Below are 18,939 nucleotides of genomic sequence, written 5' to 3' on the forward strand. Positions count from 1 at the left end.
GTCGGCGACATTGGGGGCGGCAGATTAGGGATTAATAAGTATAATGTAGGTATCGGCGATGTCGGGGGCGGCAGATTAGGGGTGTTTAGACTCAGGGTTTGTGTTAGGTGTAAACATAAGTTTTCTTTCCCCATAGGAATCAATGGGGCTGCGTTACGGAGCTTTGCGCTCCTTTATTGCAGGTGTTAGGCTTTTTTTAGCCGGCTCTCCCCATTGATGTCTATGGGGAAATCGTGCACGAGCACGTAAAACCAGCTGAAAGCAGCGCTGGTATTTGGGTGCGGTATGGAGCTCAATTTTGCTTAACGCTGCTATTTTGCCTGCTAAAGCCGGGATTTTGCAAACCTGTAATAGCGGAACTATAGGGAGGTGAGCGGTGGAAATAACTTGCAAGTTAGTACCGAGCCACTCATAACGCAAAGAACTTGTAATCTAGCCGTTTGTGAATCTCTGCTATGTTCTCTCTCTCTCTCTCTCTCTCTCTCTCTCTCTCTCAAGGATTATTCAGTACAGGTATCAGGTTAGTCTGCTTGACTTTGAGGAACCAGATGAGCATATGCAGATGCAAGGTAAGTATGTTTGGTCTCTGGAACAAGGAGAGCATAAACAGGTATCAGGTAAGTTTGCATGGTGTCTTGAGCAAGGTGACTATACGCAGGTTCAAGGTAAGTATGCTTGGTCTCAGAAGCAAGGTGAGCATATGCAGGTACAAGGAATGTATGCTTTTGCTCTAGAGCCAGGAACAAGGTATGTAAGGCAATAACTCAGCTTTTATAGGAAACCCCAAACACCTCAGTCCTCCAAGATCCATATACTGGCTATGATAGAAGAATAATGTAACAATGGAGAACATAATAACAAAGTGAAAAATACAGTTTAACAAGTCCTGATGAAAACCACCAGGGGGCATGTGGGAAGTGAACCATAATAGAAAAATACTCATAGATCATCTTACAGCTCATGTCAACAAATTGTATTCAGCGGGCGTTAACCAGTTCCAATAAAACTTTCTTCTACAAGATACGACAAGTCCACGGATTTCATCCTTACTTGTGGAATATTATCCTCCTGCTAACAGGAAGTGGTAAAGAGCACCACAGCAGAGCTGTATATATAGCTCCTCCCTTCCCCTCCACCCCCAGTCATTCTCTTTGCCTGTGTTTGTACTAGGAAGAGGTAAAGTTAGGTGTCCACATGGCTTTTGGCTAAACTGCTTCCCATGCGGTTGTATAGTCTGAGGTAAACATCGTCCATGATGGGCGGGGCCTATTTTTGCGCGCTCAGACGTGCAGTTCATCTGGCTGTGAAGGCAGCAGGCATTAGTTCCGGATGAGTCTACACTGATGTCCTGTTAACCGGATTGTTAGCAAGTCCTTTTGCAGTTTCCTGGGGGCAGGTAGGCGCTTTTTTAAATCAAATACATTTTTTGCTATAAAGAACGTTTAAAGTTTAAATTTTGCACTTTTGCCTCAGGGTGCAATAATTTTTGGCACTATTGTGTATGTTTTGCTAATTAGATAGCGTTATTTAACGTTTTTTAGGCAGTTTGAAAAAATTGAGCACTTTTTTATTCCTTAAAGGCACAGTACACGTTTTTCTATAAACTGTTTAATTCAATAAATAAAGTGTTTAACGACTACTGTGTTTATTACTAGTCTATTCAACTTGTCTGACATTGAGGAAACTCATTGCTCTATTTGTTTGGAAGCCATTGTGGAACCCCCTCTTACATTGTGTACCTCTTGTAATGAAAGGTGAAAATATTTCTGATGGAGGTCAGAAAAACAAAGATTCTAAATACTTGCCAAGCACTTCAGTCCATTCCTCGGCCATCAGTGGCTCAGTGTATGGAGGTCATTGGATTAATGGTAGCGGCAATGGACATCATTCCGTTTGCCCGCTTTCATCTCAGACCACTGCAGCTGTGCATGCTCAGACAGTGGAATGGGGACTATGCAAATTTATCTCCTCAGATAAATCTGGATCAAGAGACCAGAGACTCTCTTCTTTGGTGGTTGTCGCTGGATCATCTGTCCCAGGGGACTTGTTACCGCAGACCCTCATGGGTGATAGTGACAACGGATGACAGCCTACTGGGCTGGGGTGCTGTCTGGAATTCCCAGAAGGCTCAGAGTGTTTGGACTCAGGTGGAGTCTCTACTTCCAATCAATATTCTGGAACTGAGAGCAATCTTCAATGCGCTTCATCAGATTCCAGTCGGACAACATCACGACTGTGGCATATATCAATCATCAAGGGGGAACAAGGAGTTCCTTAGCGATGATAGAAGTATCCAAAATAATCCGATGGGCAGAGGCCCACTCTTGTTATCTGTCGGCAATTTATATCCCAGGAGTAGAAAACTGGGAAGCGGATTTTCTAAGTCGTCAGACTTTTCATCCGGGGGAGTGGGAACTCCATCCGGAGGTGTTTGCCTCATTGATTTGCCAATGGGGCAGACCGGAACTGGATCTGATGGCATCTCGTCAGAATGCCAAGCTTCCACGTTATGGATCCAGGTCAAGGGATCCCCAGGCCGAACTGATAGATGCCCTGGCAGTGCCTTGGTCGTTCCACAATTTCCTCTCCTTCCACGCGTGATTGCTCGAATCAAACAGGAGAGAGCTTCAGTAATCCTGATAGCGCTTGCGTGGCCACGCAGGACTTAGTATGCGGATCTAGTGGACATGTTCTCTCTGCCACCGTGGAAACTTCCTTTGAGACAGGACCTTCTCATTCAAGGTCTTTTCCAACATCTAAATATAAATTCTCTGCAACTGACTGCTTGGAGATTGAACACTTGATTCTATCTAAGCGAGGATTTTCTGATTTGGTCATCGATACTTTGATATAGGCTCGAAAGCCTGTCACTAGAAAAATATATCATAAGATATGGCGTAAATATCTTTATTGGTGTGAATCCAAGGATTACTCATGGAGTAAAGTTAGGATTCCCAGGATTCTGTCTTTTTTCCAAGAAGGATTGGAGAAAGGGTTATCAGCAAGTTCCTTAAAGGGAAAAATTTCTGCTTTGTCAATTTTGCTTCACAAACGTTTGCCAGATGTTCAGTCTTTTTGTCAGGCTCTATCTAGAATTAAGGCTGTATTTAGACCAATTACTCCTCCCTGGAGTTTGAATTTAGTTCTTTGAGTTCTTCAAGGGGTTCCGTTTGAACCCATGCATTCCATAGATATTAAATTGTTATCTTGGAAAGTTCTGTTTTTAGTTGTTATTTCTTCTGCTCGAAGAGTTTATGAGCTTTCAGCGTTACAGTGTGATTCGCCTTATCTTATCTTTCATTCTGATAAGGTGGTTTTATGTACCAAAGCTGGATTTCTTCCTAAGGTTGTTTCAAATAAGAATATTAATCAGGAAATTCTTGTTCCTTCCTTGTGTCCTAATCCTTCTTCTAAGAAAGAGCATCTGTTACATAACCTGGACGTGGTCCATGCCTTAAAGTTTTACTTACAGGCAACTAAGGATTTCCGTCAATCATCTTCATTATTATTGTTTATTCTGGAAAGCGTAGGGGTCAGAAAGTTACGGCTACCTCTCTTTCTTTTTGGCTGAGGAGTATCATCCGCCTGGCATATGAGACTGCTGGACAGCAGCCTCCTGAAAGAATTACGGCTCATTCTACTAGGGCTAAATTGATTTCTTCTATGATACGACGAGTCCACGTCCCTCCCTGTCATTTTAAGACAGATTATATTTTATTTTTACAACTTCAGTCACTTCTGCACCTTTTAGCTTTTCCTTTCTCTTCCTAAAACCTTCGGTCGAATGACTGGGGGTGGAGGGGAAGGGAAGAGCTATATATACAGCTCTGCTGTGGTGCTCTTTGCCACTTCCTGTTAGCAGGAGGATAATATCCCACAAGTAAGGATGAAATCTGTGGACTCGTCGTATCGTAGAAGAAATCAATTTATCAGGTAAGAATAAATTTCCTTTTTGTTGACCAACTTTGCTAGCTGGTCTTTGTATACTTTTGCTTAATGTTTCCTTTTTTTTTCTTTCCTTTTGCTTATTCCAAAGCAGCCTTTGCTATGAATTTCTTCAGGCAGTAATCGCTGTTTGTTTTAGTTTTGTTATATTTCCATGTTTTTTTTTTTTGTATATTAAAAAAAAAAGGTATTGTGAAAAAGAGAATTTATATGTCATGCTTGTCCTGTCCTCATTACTCATGGACTTTACTGCTTGGGTATTAGTATCCCAGGAGTAATGGATTGTGGACTCTCACCACCGGTATGAAAGAAACCCTAATTTATGCTTACATGATATATTCATTTCTTTAATAGTGGTGAGAGTCCACAAAACACTACCCTATTATTTTTTTCTGATTATTTTAAATTTTTTGCACCTCTTTTTTTCCCTTCTCTTTTTTTGCTCGTTTCCTTTACTACCTTTCTTGTTTGGATATACATCAGACTAGTTTCCAGTAAGGTGGGAGGGGTGGCTAGGAAGACAAATTCCCAGAAGTTATGTATTGTGGAACTTCTTCAGCATGAAATAAATTAATTCATCAGGTAAGTATAAATTAGATTATTTTTGCTGGCAAGAAGTAACAAGCTTTTCCTGTATCTGCTAAAAAAAAAAAAAAGAAAGAAAGAAGCGCACAGTCTCATCCTATTTTGCATCTGGAACAAAGGAAAGAACTAAGGACCCTTATGGGTTTGATTCATTGAATAGACTTCCAATGGAGATGGTCAGTACAATACTGTATGAAATAGTCTACATTTATTGACAAGAGCTCAGCAATTTAAAATAAGCTAGCAATAACTATTCTGGCATTTACTGCCTAATGTACCAGGGATTTAAATCAAGCTTGAATAATGTTTAATCCTTGCAATGATTACATTTAAAGCTTACTGATATAATTTTATGCATGTGTTTTCAAGTGTACATTTTTTTTTCTGGGGTGAGATTATCAGATTCTATTTTCACTTCTGTAAAGTGATAATTCGTTTTTCTTTAAAAAGAGACAAAATCACAAGGTAACATTAAGGCTTAGAATAAATGTTCCCAGGACTGAAAATAGACTGTTCATTAAAAATCTTTTTTATTTCTAGATTTAAGATATTCTTTTCTTGGTGGTTGCTTTTTAAACTCTAATCAGCACTTGCCGTTAGAAAGTAGAACTTTCTAGATATGTTCTTTTCACTATAAACTAACAAATCAATAAATTCCAGTCTGTAACTCTGTACTCTGACCTCCTCATAGGTATACTGAAGATACTAATTTCTGTTAACTGAAGCATTAACGTATTATAAACCAGATAGAAAAGAGGAAATTACCTTAAGGTGGTGTAAAAGGGAATTAGTAATAGTGGGGTTGTACAAAACACAGCTGGGTAGGTAAATTACAAATACATCACTATGGATAGTGTTGCACCATTAAATTATCACTCAATAAATGTGATTAAATAGCTTTGCAAGAAAATTGTATGAAGATGTCCAGACATTAAATCTGCAGTGGTGCATGACGATATGCAGTGTCGCCTTCACTTGTGCCTTGAGGTCAAGGCGTTAGTTTCTACTGCACTTTAAAAGAGTCTTCCCTGGGGGAGGAGCTTACCAATAAAGTGGCAGGACGTAGTTTGGAAGAGCTCTGGCTATATTTTAGTTTTCTGAAGTTATTTTCTACTTTTTTGCCTGCAATCAGTGTGAGAACATTCTACAAGTCTGCGTGCCTGACCTATGTTCTTTATTGAAACTTTGTGGATGGCCATTACTATTACAACTATAGCTGCCTATTATCTATGATAGATGTTTTCCAGAGTTTGTGCTGCCACACATCCCCCCCCCCCCCAGGTTACTGAGCACTAAGGCTCCTGTTTGAACAAAGTTTTTAGACACAGTACTTACTCCCCTGAGATATTTCAATTTGACTGAGCTCAAAGCAACAAGTGGTGGAACTTTCCATAATAATCTGACACACTACACAATCATTTCCATAATTCAGCCCTATGATAACACTTTATTAAAAACAGTAGATGAGTTATTGAAAGTGCATCTCCACAGCCTCATTGAACTAATACAAAACAAATTGGACAATAATTTTACAGCCCCTCCACATGGAGAAACACCGCACATGTATACAGATACAAGGGACACAGAGAAAGTGCAGGCTGTTGTTCATTTTACCAGTCCTATGCTACTTGAGTCTGCAGTTAATCAAGACAAACAGCCAGTTGTTAGGAGCTCAAGCGCAATGTTGGCTCCTCACCATCCATCCTACAGTATCCTGACCATTAGAGCAAGACCCTTCCAGGCTCCAAACAGGAATGCCTGGATGAGGTGAAAGCACCGCAAGTTGATGCCAGACTGGGCTCAGAGAGGTACACAAGGCAAGATAAGACTGACAAGTCGGCTCTTTTCTAGTTTTATGGAAACAGCTACCGTGGTGAGAAGAGAAGGTTTTCCTACCTTAAAGTGGAGTTTATTTCCAGTTCTTCTTTGCTCTAGTTTTACAGCTTATATTATTCATTTGGAAGCCCCATTGATGACCTATTTCTTTCATACAGGTGGTGAGAGTCCACAATCCATTACTCCTGGGAATTACTCTTCCCTACCACTAGATGGAGGCAAAGATTATCAATCCCCAAGAGAGCTATAAAACTCCTGCCACCTCAAAGGTACCTGTCTTGTCTTTGCCTATGCTGGAGGTGGTTAAAGAATGATGATGTGCATTGGATTCTTCAGAAAGAGGGGCTTTTAGTCTATGTTGTGGCCTGTTTTTCCCTTCAGAGTACAGTGTTTGTCACTTTTTTTCACCTCATGGGAAATTTTATCACAAACCTTCCTTAGTGGTTGCAGGGACTTGTCTTTTGCCTCCTCTTATGGCTATACAATATACTCCTATTTCATAACCTCTGCAGATATGTTTCAGTACTGGTTTGACTATCTACTTTACTAATAGATGAGTGTCTGTTGGTAAGTATCATATTTTAATTATATGACACTCTGTAGCCTAGTTGGGCATTTATAGTTAAATATTTATTTGATATATATAGCCTTGGAAAAGGCTATATATATTCCCCCTTTTAAAAAAAATATATATATATACGTGTCGGGTCGGCGTGTGCATCAGGATAGTGCAATTGATCCTTCAGGATTCTGCACGCCGTGGTGTGCGCGCTCATAAGTGTTGATTTCCCATGCTTTGGCTTTCGTGTTAGATAGTGTAGGGTTAGCCCAAGTATACCTCTAGTACACACACGTCTGGTTTTTGGCGTCCTAATCTCCCTAACAGCTTTGTTTTTGTGCGCTTATTCTTAATCAGCTTGACTAAAATTCTCTCATGGCAGAAGTCACATCCTGTCTAGTCTCTTCAGTTCATATTCCAGGAGTGTTAAGGCTTGGATCAAGCTAATTTATTCTTCCCTGGAGTTTTAACTGGGTGTTAAAAGTGTTGCAGGCTCCTCCATTTAAGCCTATGCATAAAGTAATTATTAAGCTTCTTTCTTGGAAGGTTTTGTTTCTTTCGGCTATTTCTTCTGCTAGAAGAGATTCAGAATTCTATACTCTTTCTTGTGACCCTCCTTTATCTTATATTTCATCAGGATCAGGCTGTCTTAAGGACTAAATTTGATTTTGTTGCCTAAATTTCTGTCTTCAGACAATAACAGTAGGGAAATTGTTGCTCCTTCTTTGTGTCCTAATCCCAAGAATGTTTCAGAGAGATCTTTGCATCATTTGGATGTTGTTAGAGCATTGAAGTATTATATTGATGCTACTAAGGGTTTCAGACAAACTTCTAGTTTGTTTGTTAACTTTTCTGGTTCTAGGAAAAGACATAAATGCCTAGATTACGAGTTTGGCGTTAGCCTTAAAAAGCAGCGTTGAGAGGTCCCAACGCTGCTTTTTAACACCCGCTGGTATTACAAGTCAGGCAGGAAAGGGTCTAGCGCTCACTTTTCTTCCGTGACTCGAGGCTACCGCAAACCCCCTTACGTCAATTGCGTATCCTATCTTTTTAATGGGATTTGCCTAACACTGGAATTACGAGTCTTGGAAGAAGTGAGCGCTAGACCCTCTCCTGTCAAGACTTCTACTGCTAACGCCGGAACATAAAACTCTTAACTAAAGTGATACAAAGTACACTAACACCCATAAACTACCTATTAACCCCTAAACCGAGCCCCACCCCACATCGCAAACACTATAATAAAATTATTTAACCCCTAATCTGCCGAACAGACATCGCAGCCACTTTAATAAATGTATTAACCCCTAAACCGCCACACTCCCGCCTCACAAACACTAGTTAAATTTTTATTAACCCCTAATCTGCCACCCCCAACGTCGCTGCTACTATATTAAAGGTATTAACCCCTAAACCTAAGTCTAAACCTAACCCTAACCCCCCCAACTTAAATATAATTTAAATTAAACTAAAGAAATTTAACATAATTAAATAAATTAATCCTTTTTAAAACTAAATACTTACCGATAAAATAAACCCTAAGCTAGCTACAATATAACTAATAGTTACATTATAGCTATCTTAGGATTTATAGTTATTTCACAGGCAACTTTGTATTTATTTTAAATAGGTACAATAGTTATTAAATACTTATTAACTATTTAATAACTACCTAGCTAAAATAAGTACAAAATTACCTGTAAAATAAATCCTAACCTAAGTTACAATTATACCTAACACTACATATCACTACACTAATTACCTAAACTACCTACAATTAATTACAATTAAATTCAATAAACTAAATTATGAAAAAAAACAAAACACTAAATTACAGAAAAAAAATTACAAGAAGTTTAAACTAATTACACCTAATCTAAGCCCACTAATAAAATAAAAAAGCCCCCCAAAATAATAAAATGCCCTACCCTATACTAAATTACAAATAGCCCTTAAAAGGGCCTTTTGCGGGGCATTACCCCAAAGTAATCAGCTCTTTTACCTGTAAAAAAAAAATTACAATACCCCCCAACATTACAACCCACCATCCACACACCCCTACTTTAAAAACCACCCAATCCCCCCCTTAAAAAAAACCTAACACTACCCCATTGAAGATCACCCTACCTTGAGCCGTCTTCACCCAGCCGGGCACAAGCGGTTATCCGATGGGGTAGAAGAGGACATCCAGACCTGCAGAAGTCTTCATCCTATCCGGGCAGAAGTGGACATCCAGACCGGCAGAAAGCTTCATCCAAGCGGCATCTTCTATCTTCTTCCATCCGACAAGGAGCGACTCCATCTTGAAGACATCCGGCGCGGGGCATCCTTCCAGCACAACGGACTAACGACGAATGACGGTTCCTTTAAATGATGCCATCCAAGATGGCGTCCCTCGAATTCCGATTGGCTGATAGGATTCTATCAGCCAATCGGAATTAAGGTAGGAAAAATCATATTGGCTAATGCAATCAGCCAATAGGATTGAAGTTCAATCCTATTGGCTGATCCAATCAGCCAATAGGATTGAGCTCGCATTCTATTGGCTGATTGGAACAGCCAATAGAATGCGTGCTCAATCCTATTGGCTGATTGCATCAGCCAATAGGATTTATTCTACCTTAATTCGGAATCTAAGGGACGCCATCTTGGATGACGTAACTTAAAAGTACCTTCATTCGTCGGGTAGTCGTCGGATGAAGATGATGCTCTGTGTCGGATGTCTTGAAGATGGACCCGCTCCGCGTCGGATCGATGAAGATAGAAGATGTCGTCTGGATGAAGACTTCTGCCCGTTTGGAGGACCACTTCGCCCGGCTTAGATAAAGACTTCTCCCGGCTTCGTTGAGGACTTCGGCCCGGTTGGATGAAGACTTCTGCCGCTTCCTTGAGGATGGATGTCTGGTCTTCAGAACTGTAAGTCGATCTTCAGGGGGTTAGTGTTAGGTTTTTTTAAGGGTGTATTGGGTGGGTTTTACTTTTAGGTTAGGGTTTGGGCCTGCAAAAGAGCTAACTGCCCTTTTAAGGGCAATGCCCATCCAAATGCCCTTTTCAGGGCAATGGGGAGCTTATGTTTTTTTAGATAGTATTTTATTTGGGGGGTTGGTTGTGTGGGTGGTGGGTTTTACTGTTGGGGGGGTTGTTTGTATTTTTTTACAGGTAAAAGAGCTGATTACTTTGGGGCAATGCCCCGCAAAAGGCCCTTTAAGGGCTATTGGTAGTTTAGTTTAGGCTAGGGTTTTTTTTATTTGGGGGTGCTTTTTTTATTTTGATAGGGCTATTAGATTAGGTGTAATTAGTTTAAATATCTGTAATTTGTTTATTATTTTCTGTAATTTAGTGGTTTTTTTGTACTTTAACTAATTTAATTTAATTTAGGTAATTGTATTTAATTTAGGTAATTGTATTTAATTTAGTAAATGTATTTAATTGTAGTGTAGTGTTAAGTGTTATTGTAACTTAAGTTAGGTTTTATTTTACAGGTAAATTTGTATTTATTTTAGCTGGGTAGTAAGTAAATAGTTAATAACTATTTAGTAACTATTCTACCTAGTTAAAATAAATACAAACTTGCCTGTAAAATAAAAATAAACCCTAAGCTAGCTACAATGTAACTATTAGTTATATTGTAGCTAGCTTAGGGTTTATTTTATAGGTAAGTATTTCGTTTTAAATAGGAATAATTTAGTTAATGATAGTAATTTTATTTAGATTTATTAAAATATATTTAAGTTAGGGGGTGTTAGGGTTAGGGTTAGACTTAGGTTTAGGGGTTAATAAATTTAGTATAGTGGTGGCGACGTTGGGTGCAGCAGATTAGGGGTTAATAAGTGTAGGTAGGTGGTGGTGATGTTAGGGACGGCAGATTAGGGGTTAATAATATTTAACTAATGTTTGCGAGGCGGGAGTGCGGCGGTTTAGGGGTTAATATGTTTATTATAGTGGCGGCGGCGATAAGGGGTTAATAAGTGTAGGTAGGTTGCAGCGACATAGGGGGGGGCAGATTAGGGGTTAATAAATATAATGTAGGTGTCAGCGATGTTTGGGGCAGCAGATTAAGGGTTCATAAATATAATGTAGGTGCCGGCGGTGTCTGAAGTGGCAGATTAGGGGTTAAAAATTTAAGTTTAGTGTTTGCTATGCGGGAGGGCCTCGGTTTAGGGGTTAATAGGTAGTTTATAGGTGTTAGTGTACTTTTTAGCACTTTAGTTATGAGTTTTGTGCTTTGGCGTTGTACCATAAAACTCTTAACTACTGACTTTTAAATGCGTTAGGACTCTTGACAGGGTAGGGTGTACCGCTCACTTTTTGGCCTCCCAGGACAGACTCGTAATACCTGCGCTATGGAAGTTCCATAGAAAAAAGACTTTACAAAGTTTACGTAAGTCGTTTTGCGGTAAGGCCAAAGAAGGGTGCGGTGCCCCTAAACCTTCAAGACTCGTAATAGCAGCGGTAGTGAAAAAGCAGCATTAGGACCTGTTAACGCTCAACTCGTAATCTAGCCGATAATTAATAAGATAATGTTCACTGAATGCTGAATATCATCATTAGGATATGTTGTTACACATTCCCTAGTATGGTTTTTAGAATAGGGAGTAAATGTAAAGAGAAAGGGCAGTGGCGCATACAGATCACTCAAATAACATCTATCAAAGGAGGGAAGTAACCTAGCATGTTACAATAAAACACTGGTATTATTAAATGTTATGTTTTATTGTAACCTGCTAGGTTACTTCCCTCCTTTGATAGATGTTATTTGAGTGCCCTGTATGTGCCACTGCCCTTTCTCTTTACATCTACTCCATATCTTCTATGGCATAGAGCACCCCTCACATATTATTGGGAAATTCCTGTCGCCCTTTATTGTATTATAAGTATGTTTTTGTGAGGTTTCTATTGATCCTTGCGTTCCCTACCCATTTCTATTTCCATGGCTTTTAAAATACCCTGTGGGAAAGCTTATTTGCAATACATTTTTTGAGTAGGAACATAACTTCCTTAAGCCTTTTGCAATCCATCTCAAGTAATATGATTGCATCTTTTAAATAGACAAAAGCAATTATCACTTGGTGAATTTATCAGGCTGTGTAGATTCATAAAATAACAGGAGGCTTCTAAAAATTAACCTGTAAAAACTCCTTGTAAATGGCTTCCGATGCAATCAGAGATTTTTATCTTTGATTTTTTTTTAAATAAGCCAAACAATTGCCATGCAGCCTTACAAACTTTTCATACACAGTGAATCTATTCCCTATTTCACAGAATTTTGTGCTGTCTTCATCAAATCATTAGTGAAAATCAGTTTTCTTTTGGTTTTAAATGGAACAGGAAACCCAAATTATTTATTTAATGATTCAGATAGAAGTAAATTGGAAAGTTGTTTAAAATTATATGTTCTATTATCTAATTTGCTTAATTATTTGGTAACCTTTGTTGAAAAGCATAGCTAAGTAGACTCAGCACCTGGGTGCTATTTGCTGATTGTTGGCTGCACATATTGGTGGCTGTAATTAAACACAGTACTGGAAGCAAAAAGCATGAGATATTGTATATCTAATTTGCATATCTCACCCAGAGTAATCAATACATTGGTAACCATGTATATAGAATACTTCTGTGGAAAAGCAAACAGAGGACCACTTCTGCCTGATTTGGATGAAGACTTCTGCCCGTCTGGAGGACCACTTCGCCCGGCTTGGATGAAGACGTCTCCCGGTAAGTCGATCTTCAGGGGGTTAGTGTTAGGTTTTTTTAAGGGTGTATTGGGTGGGTTTTATTTTTTAGATTAGGGTTTGGGCGGCAAAAGAGCTTACTGCCCTTTTAAGGGCAATGCCCATCCAAATGCCCTTTTCAGGGCAATGGGGAGCTTATGTTTTTTTAGATAGTATTTTATTTGGGGGGTTGGTTGTGTGGGTGGTGGGTTTTACTGTTGGGGGGGTTGTTTGTATTTTGTTTTACAGGTAAAAGAGCTGATTACTTTGGGGCAATGCCCCGCAAAAGGCCCTTTAAGGGCTATTGGTAGTTTAGTTTAGGCTAGGGGTTTTTTTTTTGGGGGGGGGCTTTTTTTTATTATTATAGGGCTATTAGATTAGGTGTCATTAGTTTAAATTTCTGTAATTTGTTTATTATTTTCTGTAATTTAGTGTTTTTTTTTTGTACTTTAGCTAATTTAATTTAGGTAGTTGTATTTAATTTAGTTAATTTATTTAATTGTAGTGTTAGGTGTTAGTGTAACTTAGGTTAGGTTTTATTTTAAAGGTAAATTTGTATTTAGTTTAGCTAGGTAGTTATTAAATAGTTAATAACTATTTAATAACTATTCTACCTAGTTAAAATAAATACAAACTTGCCTGTAAAGTAAAAATAAATCCTAAACTAGCTACAATGTAACTATTAGTTATATTGTAGCTAGCTTAGGGTTTATTTTACAGGTAAGTATTTAGTTTTAAATAGGAATAATTTAGTTAATGATAGTAATTTTATTTAGACTTATTTAAATTATATTTAAGTTAGTGGGTGTTAGGTTTAGGGTTAGACTTAGGTTTAGTGGTTAATAACTTTAATATAGTAGCGGCGACGTTGGGGGTGGCAGATTAGGGGTTAATAAATTTAGTAGGTGGCGGCGATGTTAGGGACGGCAGATTAGGGGTTAATAATATTTAACTAATGTTTGTGAGGCAGGAGTGCGGCGGTTTAGGGATTAATATGTTTATTATAGTGGCGGCGACATTGGGGCGGCAGATTAGGGGTTAATAAGTGTAGGCAGGTGGCGGCAACATTGGGGGCAGCAGATTAGGGGTTAAATAAATATAATGTAGGTGGCGGCGATGTTGGGGGCAGCAAATTAGGGTTTCATAAATATAATGTAGGTGGCGGCGGTGTCCGAAGCGGCAGATTAGGGTTTAATAAGTATAATATAGGTGTCGGCGATGTCGGGTGGCAAATTAGGTGTTAATAAGTGTAAGATTAGGGTGTTTAGACTCGGGGTTCATGTTAGGGTGTTAGGTGTAAACATAACTTTTATTTCCCCATAGGAATCAATGGGGCTGCGTTAGTGAGTTTTAAGCTGCTTTTTTGCAGGTGTTAGACTTTTTTTTTAGCCAGCTCTCCCCGTTGATTCCTATGGGGAAATCGTGCACGAGCACGTTACACCAGCTCAACGCTGACTTAAGCAGCGCTGGTATTGGAGTGCAGTAATGAGCAAAATTTTGCTCAACGATCACTTCTTGTCTTTTAACGACGGGTTTCTGAAAACTCGTAATACCAGCGCTGCAGGTAAGTGAGCGGTGAGGGAAAACTGCCCGTTAGCACCGCATAGCCTCTAACGTAAAACTCGTAATCTAGGTATATGAGATTGTAAAATAACATGTTTCATTTGTGCAGCGCTTTCATTTTGATTTTGTTTGCTTTTCATGTAAATATATTGTGGGCTTTCCAATTCCTGTAAGAAAGGGACGTGCAGCCTATAGAATTAACGCTGGTATATTGCACACAGTCATTGGCTGAACACTCAGGTGACATATTTATAGCTATCCCTATTTGTCCTCAGCAGAGAAGAGTAAATAAATCAAACTGAAGTTCAACATCAAGACCCACTGCGTTATGGACACTAAAACTTTTTTACACTTATTTTTTCAATATTTAACCCCTTCGCTAGTAAGAATTTCAGAGAAAAACTTCCCGAAGCATTTTTGCTATTTTATACAGAAATAGTCTTTGTTTTTTTATTTACCTATTAAAACTATATATATATATACATTATATATATAATATATATATATATATATATTTTTTTTTTTTTTTTTATAGTAGACAACCTAAGGCCCAATTTTTGTATATTCAATGCCACTATTTGGCAGTCAAATATGATCATATAAAATAAACACAAAAATCATTAACTTTTTTGCAAACGTTGGGTTTCTCACTGAAATTATTTACACACAGCTACAGTAAGTGTAAAGCCAAATAAGCTTGCAGCGGCATAAGGGTTAAGGCTGTCAGGGAGAGCGAAGATAGAGGGGAGTTTTTTGTGTAAGTTGCAACAATGTTGCAGGGGCAGGGTGTGGCTTACCTTTCTTATGCTGGTGCCTGCAGTTCCTGTTCCTCTTTGATCCTGGACAAGAAGCTGACAAGTTGTTCCTTCTTCTCTCCATCTTCAATTCTTCGGTGCATCATGACACGTTCAAGACGCTCTTCAGCTCCACCCCTGAGGTTTAGAGAGGGAAATATACCGGTTACTCGACGTGGATTGCAAGAACAGCAGCTAAGTATCAATGAATCTGAGGAATTTATTCTTTCATCCCAAAGCATTGATGAAATTCCCCCCTCCCCCCCTCCTCCCCCCCATTCAGGTTTCAGTGCAGGCCCCTGTGCAAACCACTGTACCAAAGGGCAGTCATTCATTACTGACTAGGGTTGATATTCACCTCCTCCACCCTCCTTGCTCCCAACCCCCCCCAGTTGTGGTCCCAGACTCCCAGCCAAATTATCCTAACACCCAGGGATGGGTCTAATTTAACATCTGCAGTTACTTTACATGGCAATAATAACCCTGATCTGTCCTTTTTGGGCATGTTTGCAGCCTTTTCACCCCCTGCGGCAGGTGCTGTTGCATCCCTGCTTTCCTCTTTGGCAGCTGCAATCTCCTCTGGCCAGCCTATTGCAAATGCGCAATTGGCCTCCCAGCATCTCCCTCAACTTTTGGCCCCAGAACCGCCATCTTTTTTGCCTCCCTCAAGCCCTTCTTACATGCGGGCATTGGCTCCTCCCACAAACCCCCGCCCATCCGCCAATCAGCCCCGGCACCTCCTCCTACTACATTGGTGGCCAGTGATCCGTTGCCAAGGGTGCCCCCTGCCCCTATGCCTGTGCCCATCCAGGATACTTATCCAGGCCAACAGACTCAGTCTCCGGCTCCAATCGCGTGTTCCCCCAGGGTTTCGGCCCTGGGTCCATCTGGGCCTGCGCTGACGTCACTTCCGGTTGGGCGTAACAGCACTTCCGGTGATGTCAGCGCAACTACACAGCATCCACGGGGCCGTTCGGCGATCAGACGCGGATCCCAGGCAGGTGAGCACCGCAAGTGCTCTCTGGCCAGGGGCCGCCTAGTCGGTCACCGGAGGGGTTTGGGGGTACTAATCAATGTTTTGGTCAATATAGAAACTGGGGGTCGTTTGCATCAGTAGGGGGCAATGTCGCAGTAATAAAAGAGGGCCATGTAAGTTTGCTTTCAGGCAGTGATGGGGTTAATCCTTTAGGGAGTGAAAGTTATGACAATACAATTAATTTGGGCAATGCTTCTGTGATGATTGGGCATACGGTAAATGTGCAGGCAGCTGATAATAGCAATGTGTGTAACCAGATGGCAAATACTCAGAATGTTTCCACTGCGAATGTAACTCTGCAGAATGTTGGAATGCATGCTAACGCTTGGGCTGTGGCAGGACAAAATATTAATAACCTGGCACCTGATAATACTCCAACCAGTCAGGCTAGTGTTGTGGTGACTCAGAATGTAATTAATGGGCAAAGTGTGAATGTACAAGCAGTTAATACTAGCATAATAAGCCCCAATGCTATTAATACTACTGCTTATGCCGTTGTTTCTAACATGCAGTCTGATGCTATGCATAATGTTGATGCAATTAATGTGCTTAGGCAGAATGCTGGCTTGCTAAGTGTCAATAATACCAATGTGAATAGTCAGTCTGTTTCCATGCCTCCTGTGGATGTAACTGCTAATACTGTAAATGTACCTCACAATGTTAGCAGGGAAAGTATGCATGTGCAGATGGGTTCAAATGTGCAAGCTGCAGGATCTCCAGGTTTAGGGTTCCAGGCAAATACGCTTAATACTTCACAAGGGGTAGGAAATGTTTGTGAACAGGGTATGGGTAGGGTCCCTCAGGCCACACCTGGGTTTCCTCTGGCTTCAGGGCAAAGTGCTTGTGATTTTCTTTCTGTTTTGCAGGAGGTTTTATCCGGAAAGCAGATTTCCCCTGTCACCTCTCCTCTGGCGGTGGCCACCCCATCATCGGTCATGGCATCTGAAGGTACAGCAGCCTCATCATCTACAGCAGCCTTTTCAACTACAACACTGCCACCAATTCCGGCTACATTAGCGAATGGTAATGTCAACTCTGGGGGATCGGTCCCTACGCTGGTGCAGACATATCCAGTGGGTAAAGCAGCAGCAACAGAGGTTCCTACTACATCTGCCACTGGGAGCGGTGAGTCGCCTGCACCTAAATACCCTAGGGAACACTTATCAGACTCATCCACTACTGACTCTGACTTAGATAGCGATACGTTTTTAGGTCTAAAATCCAAAGGGCAAAAGCGTATGTATAAAATGCTTAAGGAGATGAGGTCAGGTCAGTTACAAAAGGATCAGAGGGTGGAGGTAGTGGTTCCGTTAGTTCAAGGGCAAACACAGGCAGCCCCAATGGTGTTTACCAGAAAAGTAGCTTTAGCAGGTGATGCTTTATCGTGCCCAATTTTTTCACTTCATGGTCATCTGATGCAGAAGTTGGTAAGGAGAATTCAGGAGGGTCGTTATGTAAACATTTTTTAACTCTCTCTTGAAGCGCATAGGCAGAAGGAGAAACATGTGGATGGAACTGGGCCTAAACGAGTTAAGAGACCTGAAACATTTGACGAGTGGTTCAAATGCTTCAGGATCCTCTCGTCATGCTATCTAGAAAAATACCCAGACCAGGGACAGGCGTTCCTGAAGCACGCTGACACCATACACTTGATTTATCAACACCATAAAGATGGTGTGTGGAGGGATTATGACTCAAACTTTAGAAGAAAAATGGCCGGGAATTCTTCCCTAACGTTTGGGCCCCAGGAAATGCATTTGTGGTCCTGTTTAGGCTCCGAAAGATCTCCTTCACCACCGCCAGCTAGTAGAGGCATAGGGGCACGGTTTCAGAACAAGAATAGGCATAAGGGCTGGGAGTGCTGGGCATTTCAGGGAAAAAGGTGACAAAGGCACCGCCAGTCTTTATCGGCACGTATGCAAGTTCTGTGTGGCATTTCTTACTGGAGCACATTGCTCAAGGAGAAAAGACTCTAGCGCGGATAAGTCAACAGCCCGTCAACCTCCTACAGCTAAGGGCGCCCATCCCAGTGAGGGTGGACGCTCTTGAGCTATGGTTGCACACATACCCAGACCATCAAGTAGCAGGCTTTCTCTTGGCAGGATTTAGGGATGGATTTGTGATACCAATCAGCAAATCTGTCATCAGTTCTCACAACCATCATAATTTGAAATCCGCTTACCAGCAACCAGGAGTGGTTAGGGATAAACTAGCGCAGGAAATATTTTCGGGAATAGTAGTGGGCCCCTTTAGCGTCCCTCCTTTTCCTAACTTGGTTATCTCTTTTCTGGGAGTGGTATCAAAGAAGGAACTGGGGAAGTTTCACCTGATTCAGCACCTCTCCTACCCCAAGGGAAACTTATTTAATGATGCAATTGATCCTGAGCTCAGCACGGTCCACTACCAGTCATTCGATAAGGCGCTTGACTTAGTCCGTGGGTTTGGGAGAGGTACTTTGTTAGCGAAACTGGACATTGAGTCCGCTTTTTGTCTCTTCCTTTACACCCCAAGTCCTTTCCCCTTATGGGATGTAAGTTTGAGGGTAGCTATTACGTAGATCGATGCTTACCTATGGGTTGCACCATTTCATGCTCCCTTTTTGAGTGCTTTAGCACATTTTTACATTGGGCAGTGGCCAAACTTGTTGGGCATGATTACATAGCGCACTATCTCAATGACTTTCTCTTAGTTGGGGAACGGGATACGGACAGGTGTATCCGGCTCATGGGAGAAATGAGAAGCCTCATGTCCCAGCTAGGCGTTCCACTAGTGGAAGATAAAACCCAAGGTCCATGAACTACATTGACCTTCCTGGGCATTGAAATAGACACCTCGAGGATTTGCAGGTTACCCATGGATAAGGTACAGAATATGTTGGTTTCAGTTCGGGCGACTGTTTCCAAGAAATAC

The sequence above is a fragment of the Bombina bombina genome, chromosome 1, assembly GCF_027579735.1.
Source record: "Bombina bombina isolate aBomBom1 chromosome 1, aBomBom1.pri, whole genome shotgun sequence".
In the NCBI taxonomy this organism is placed as follows: Eukaryota; Metazoa; Chordata; class Amphibia; order Anura; family Bombinatoridae; genus Bombina; species Bombina bombina.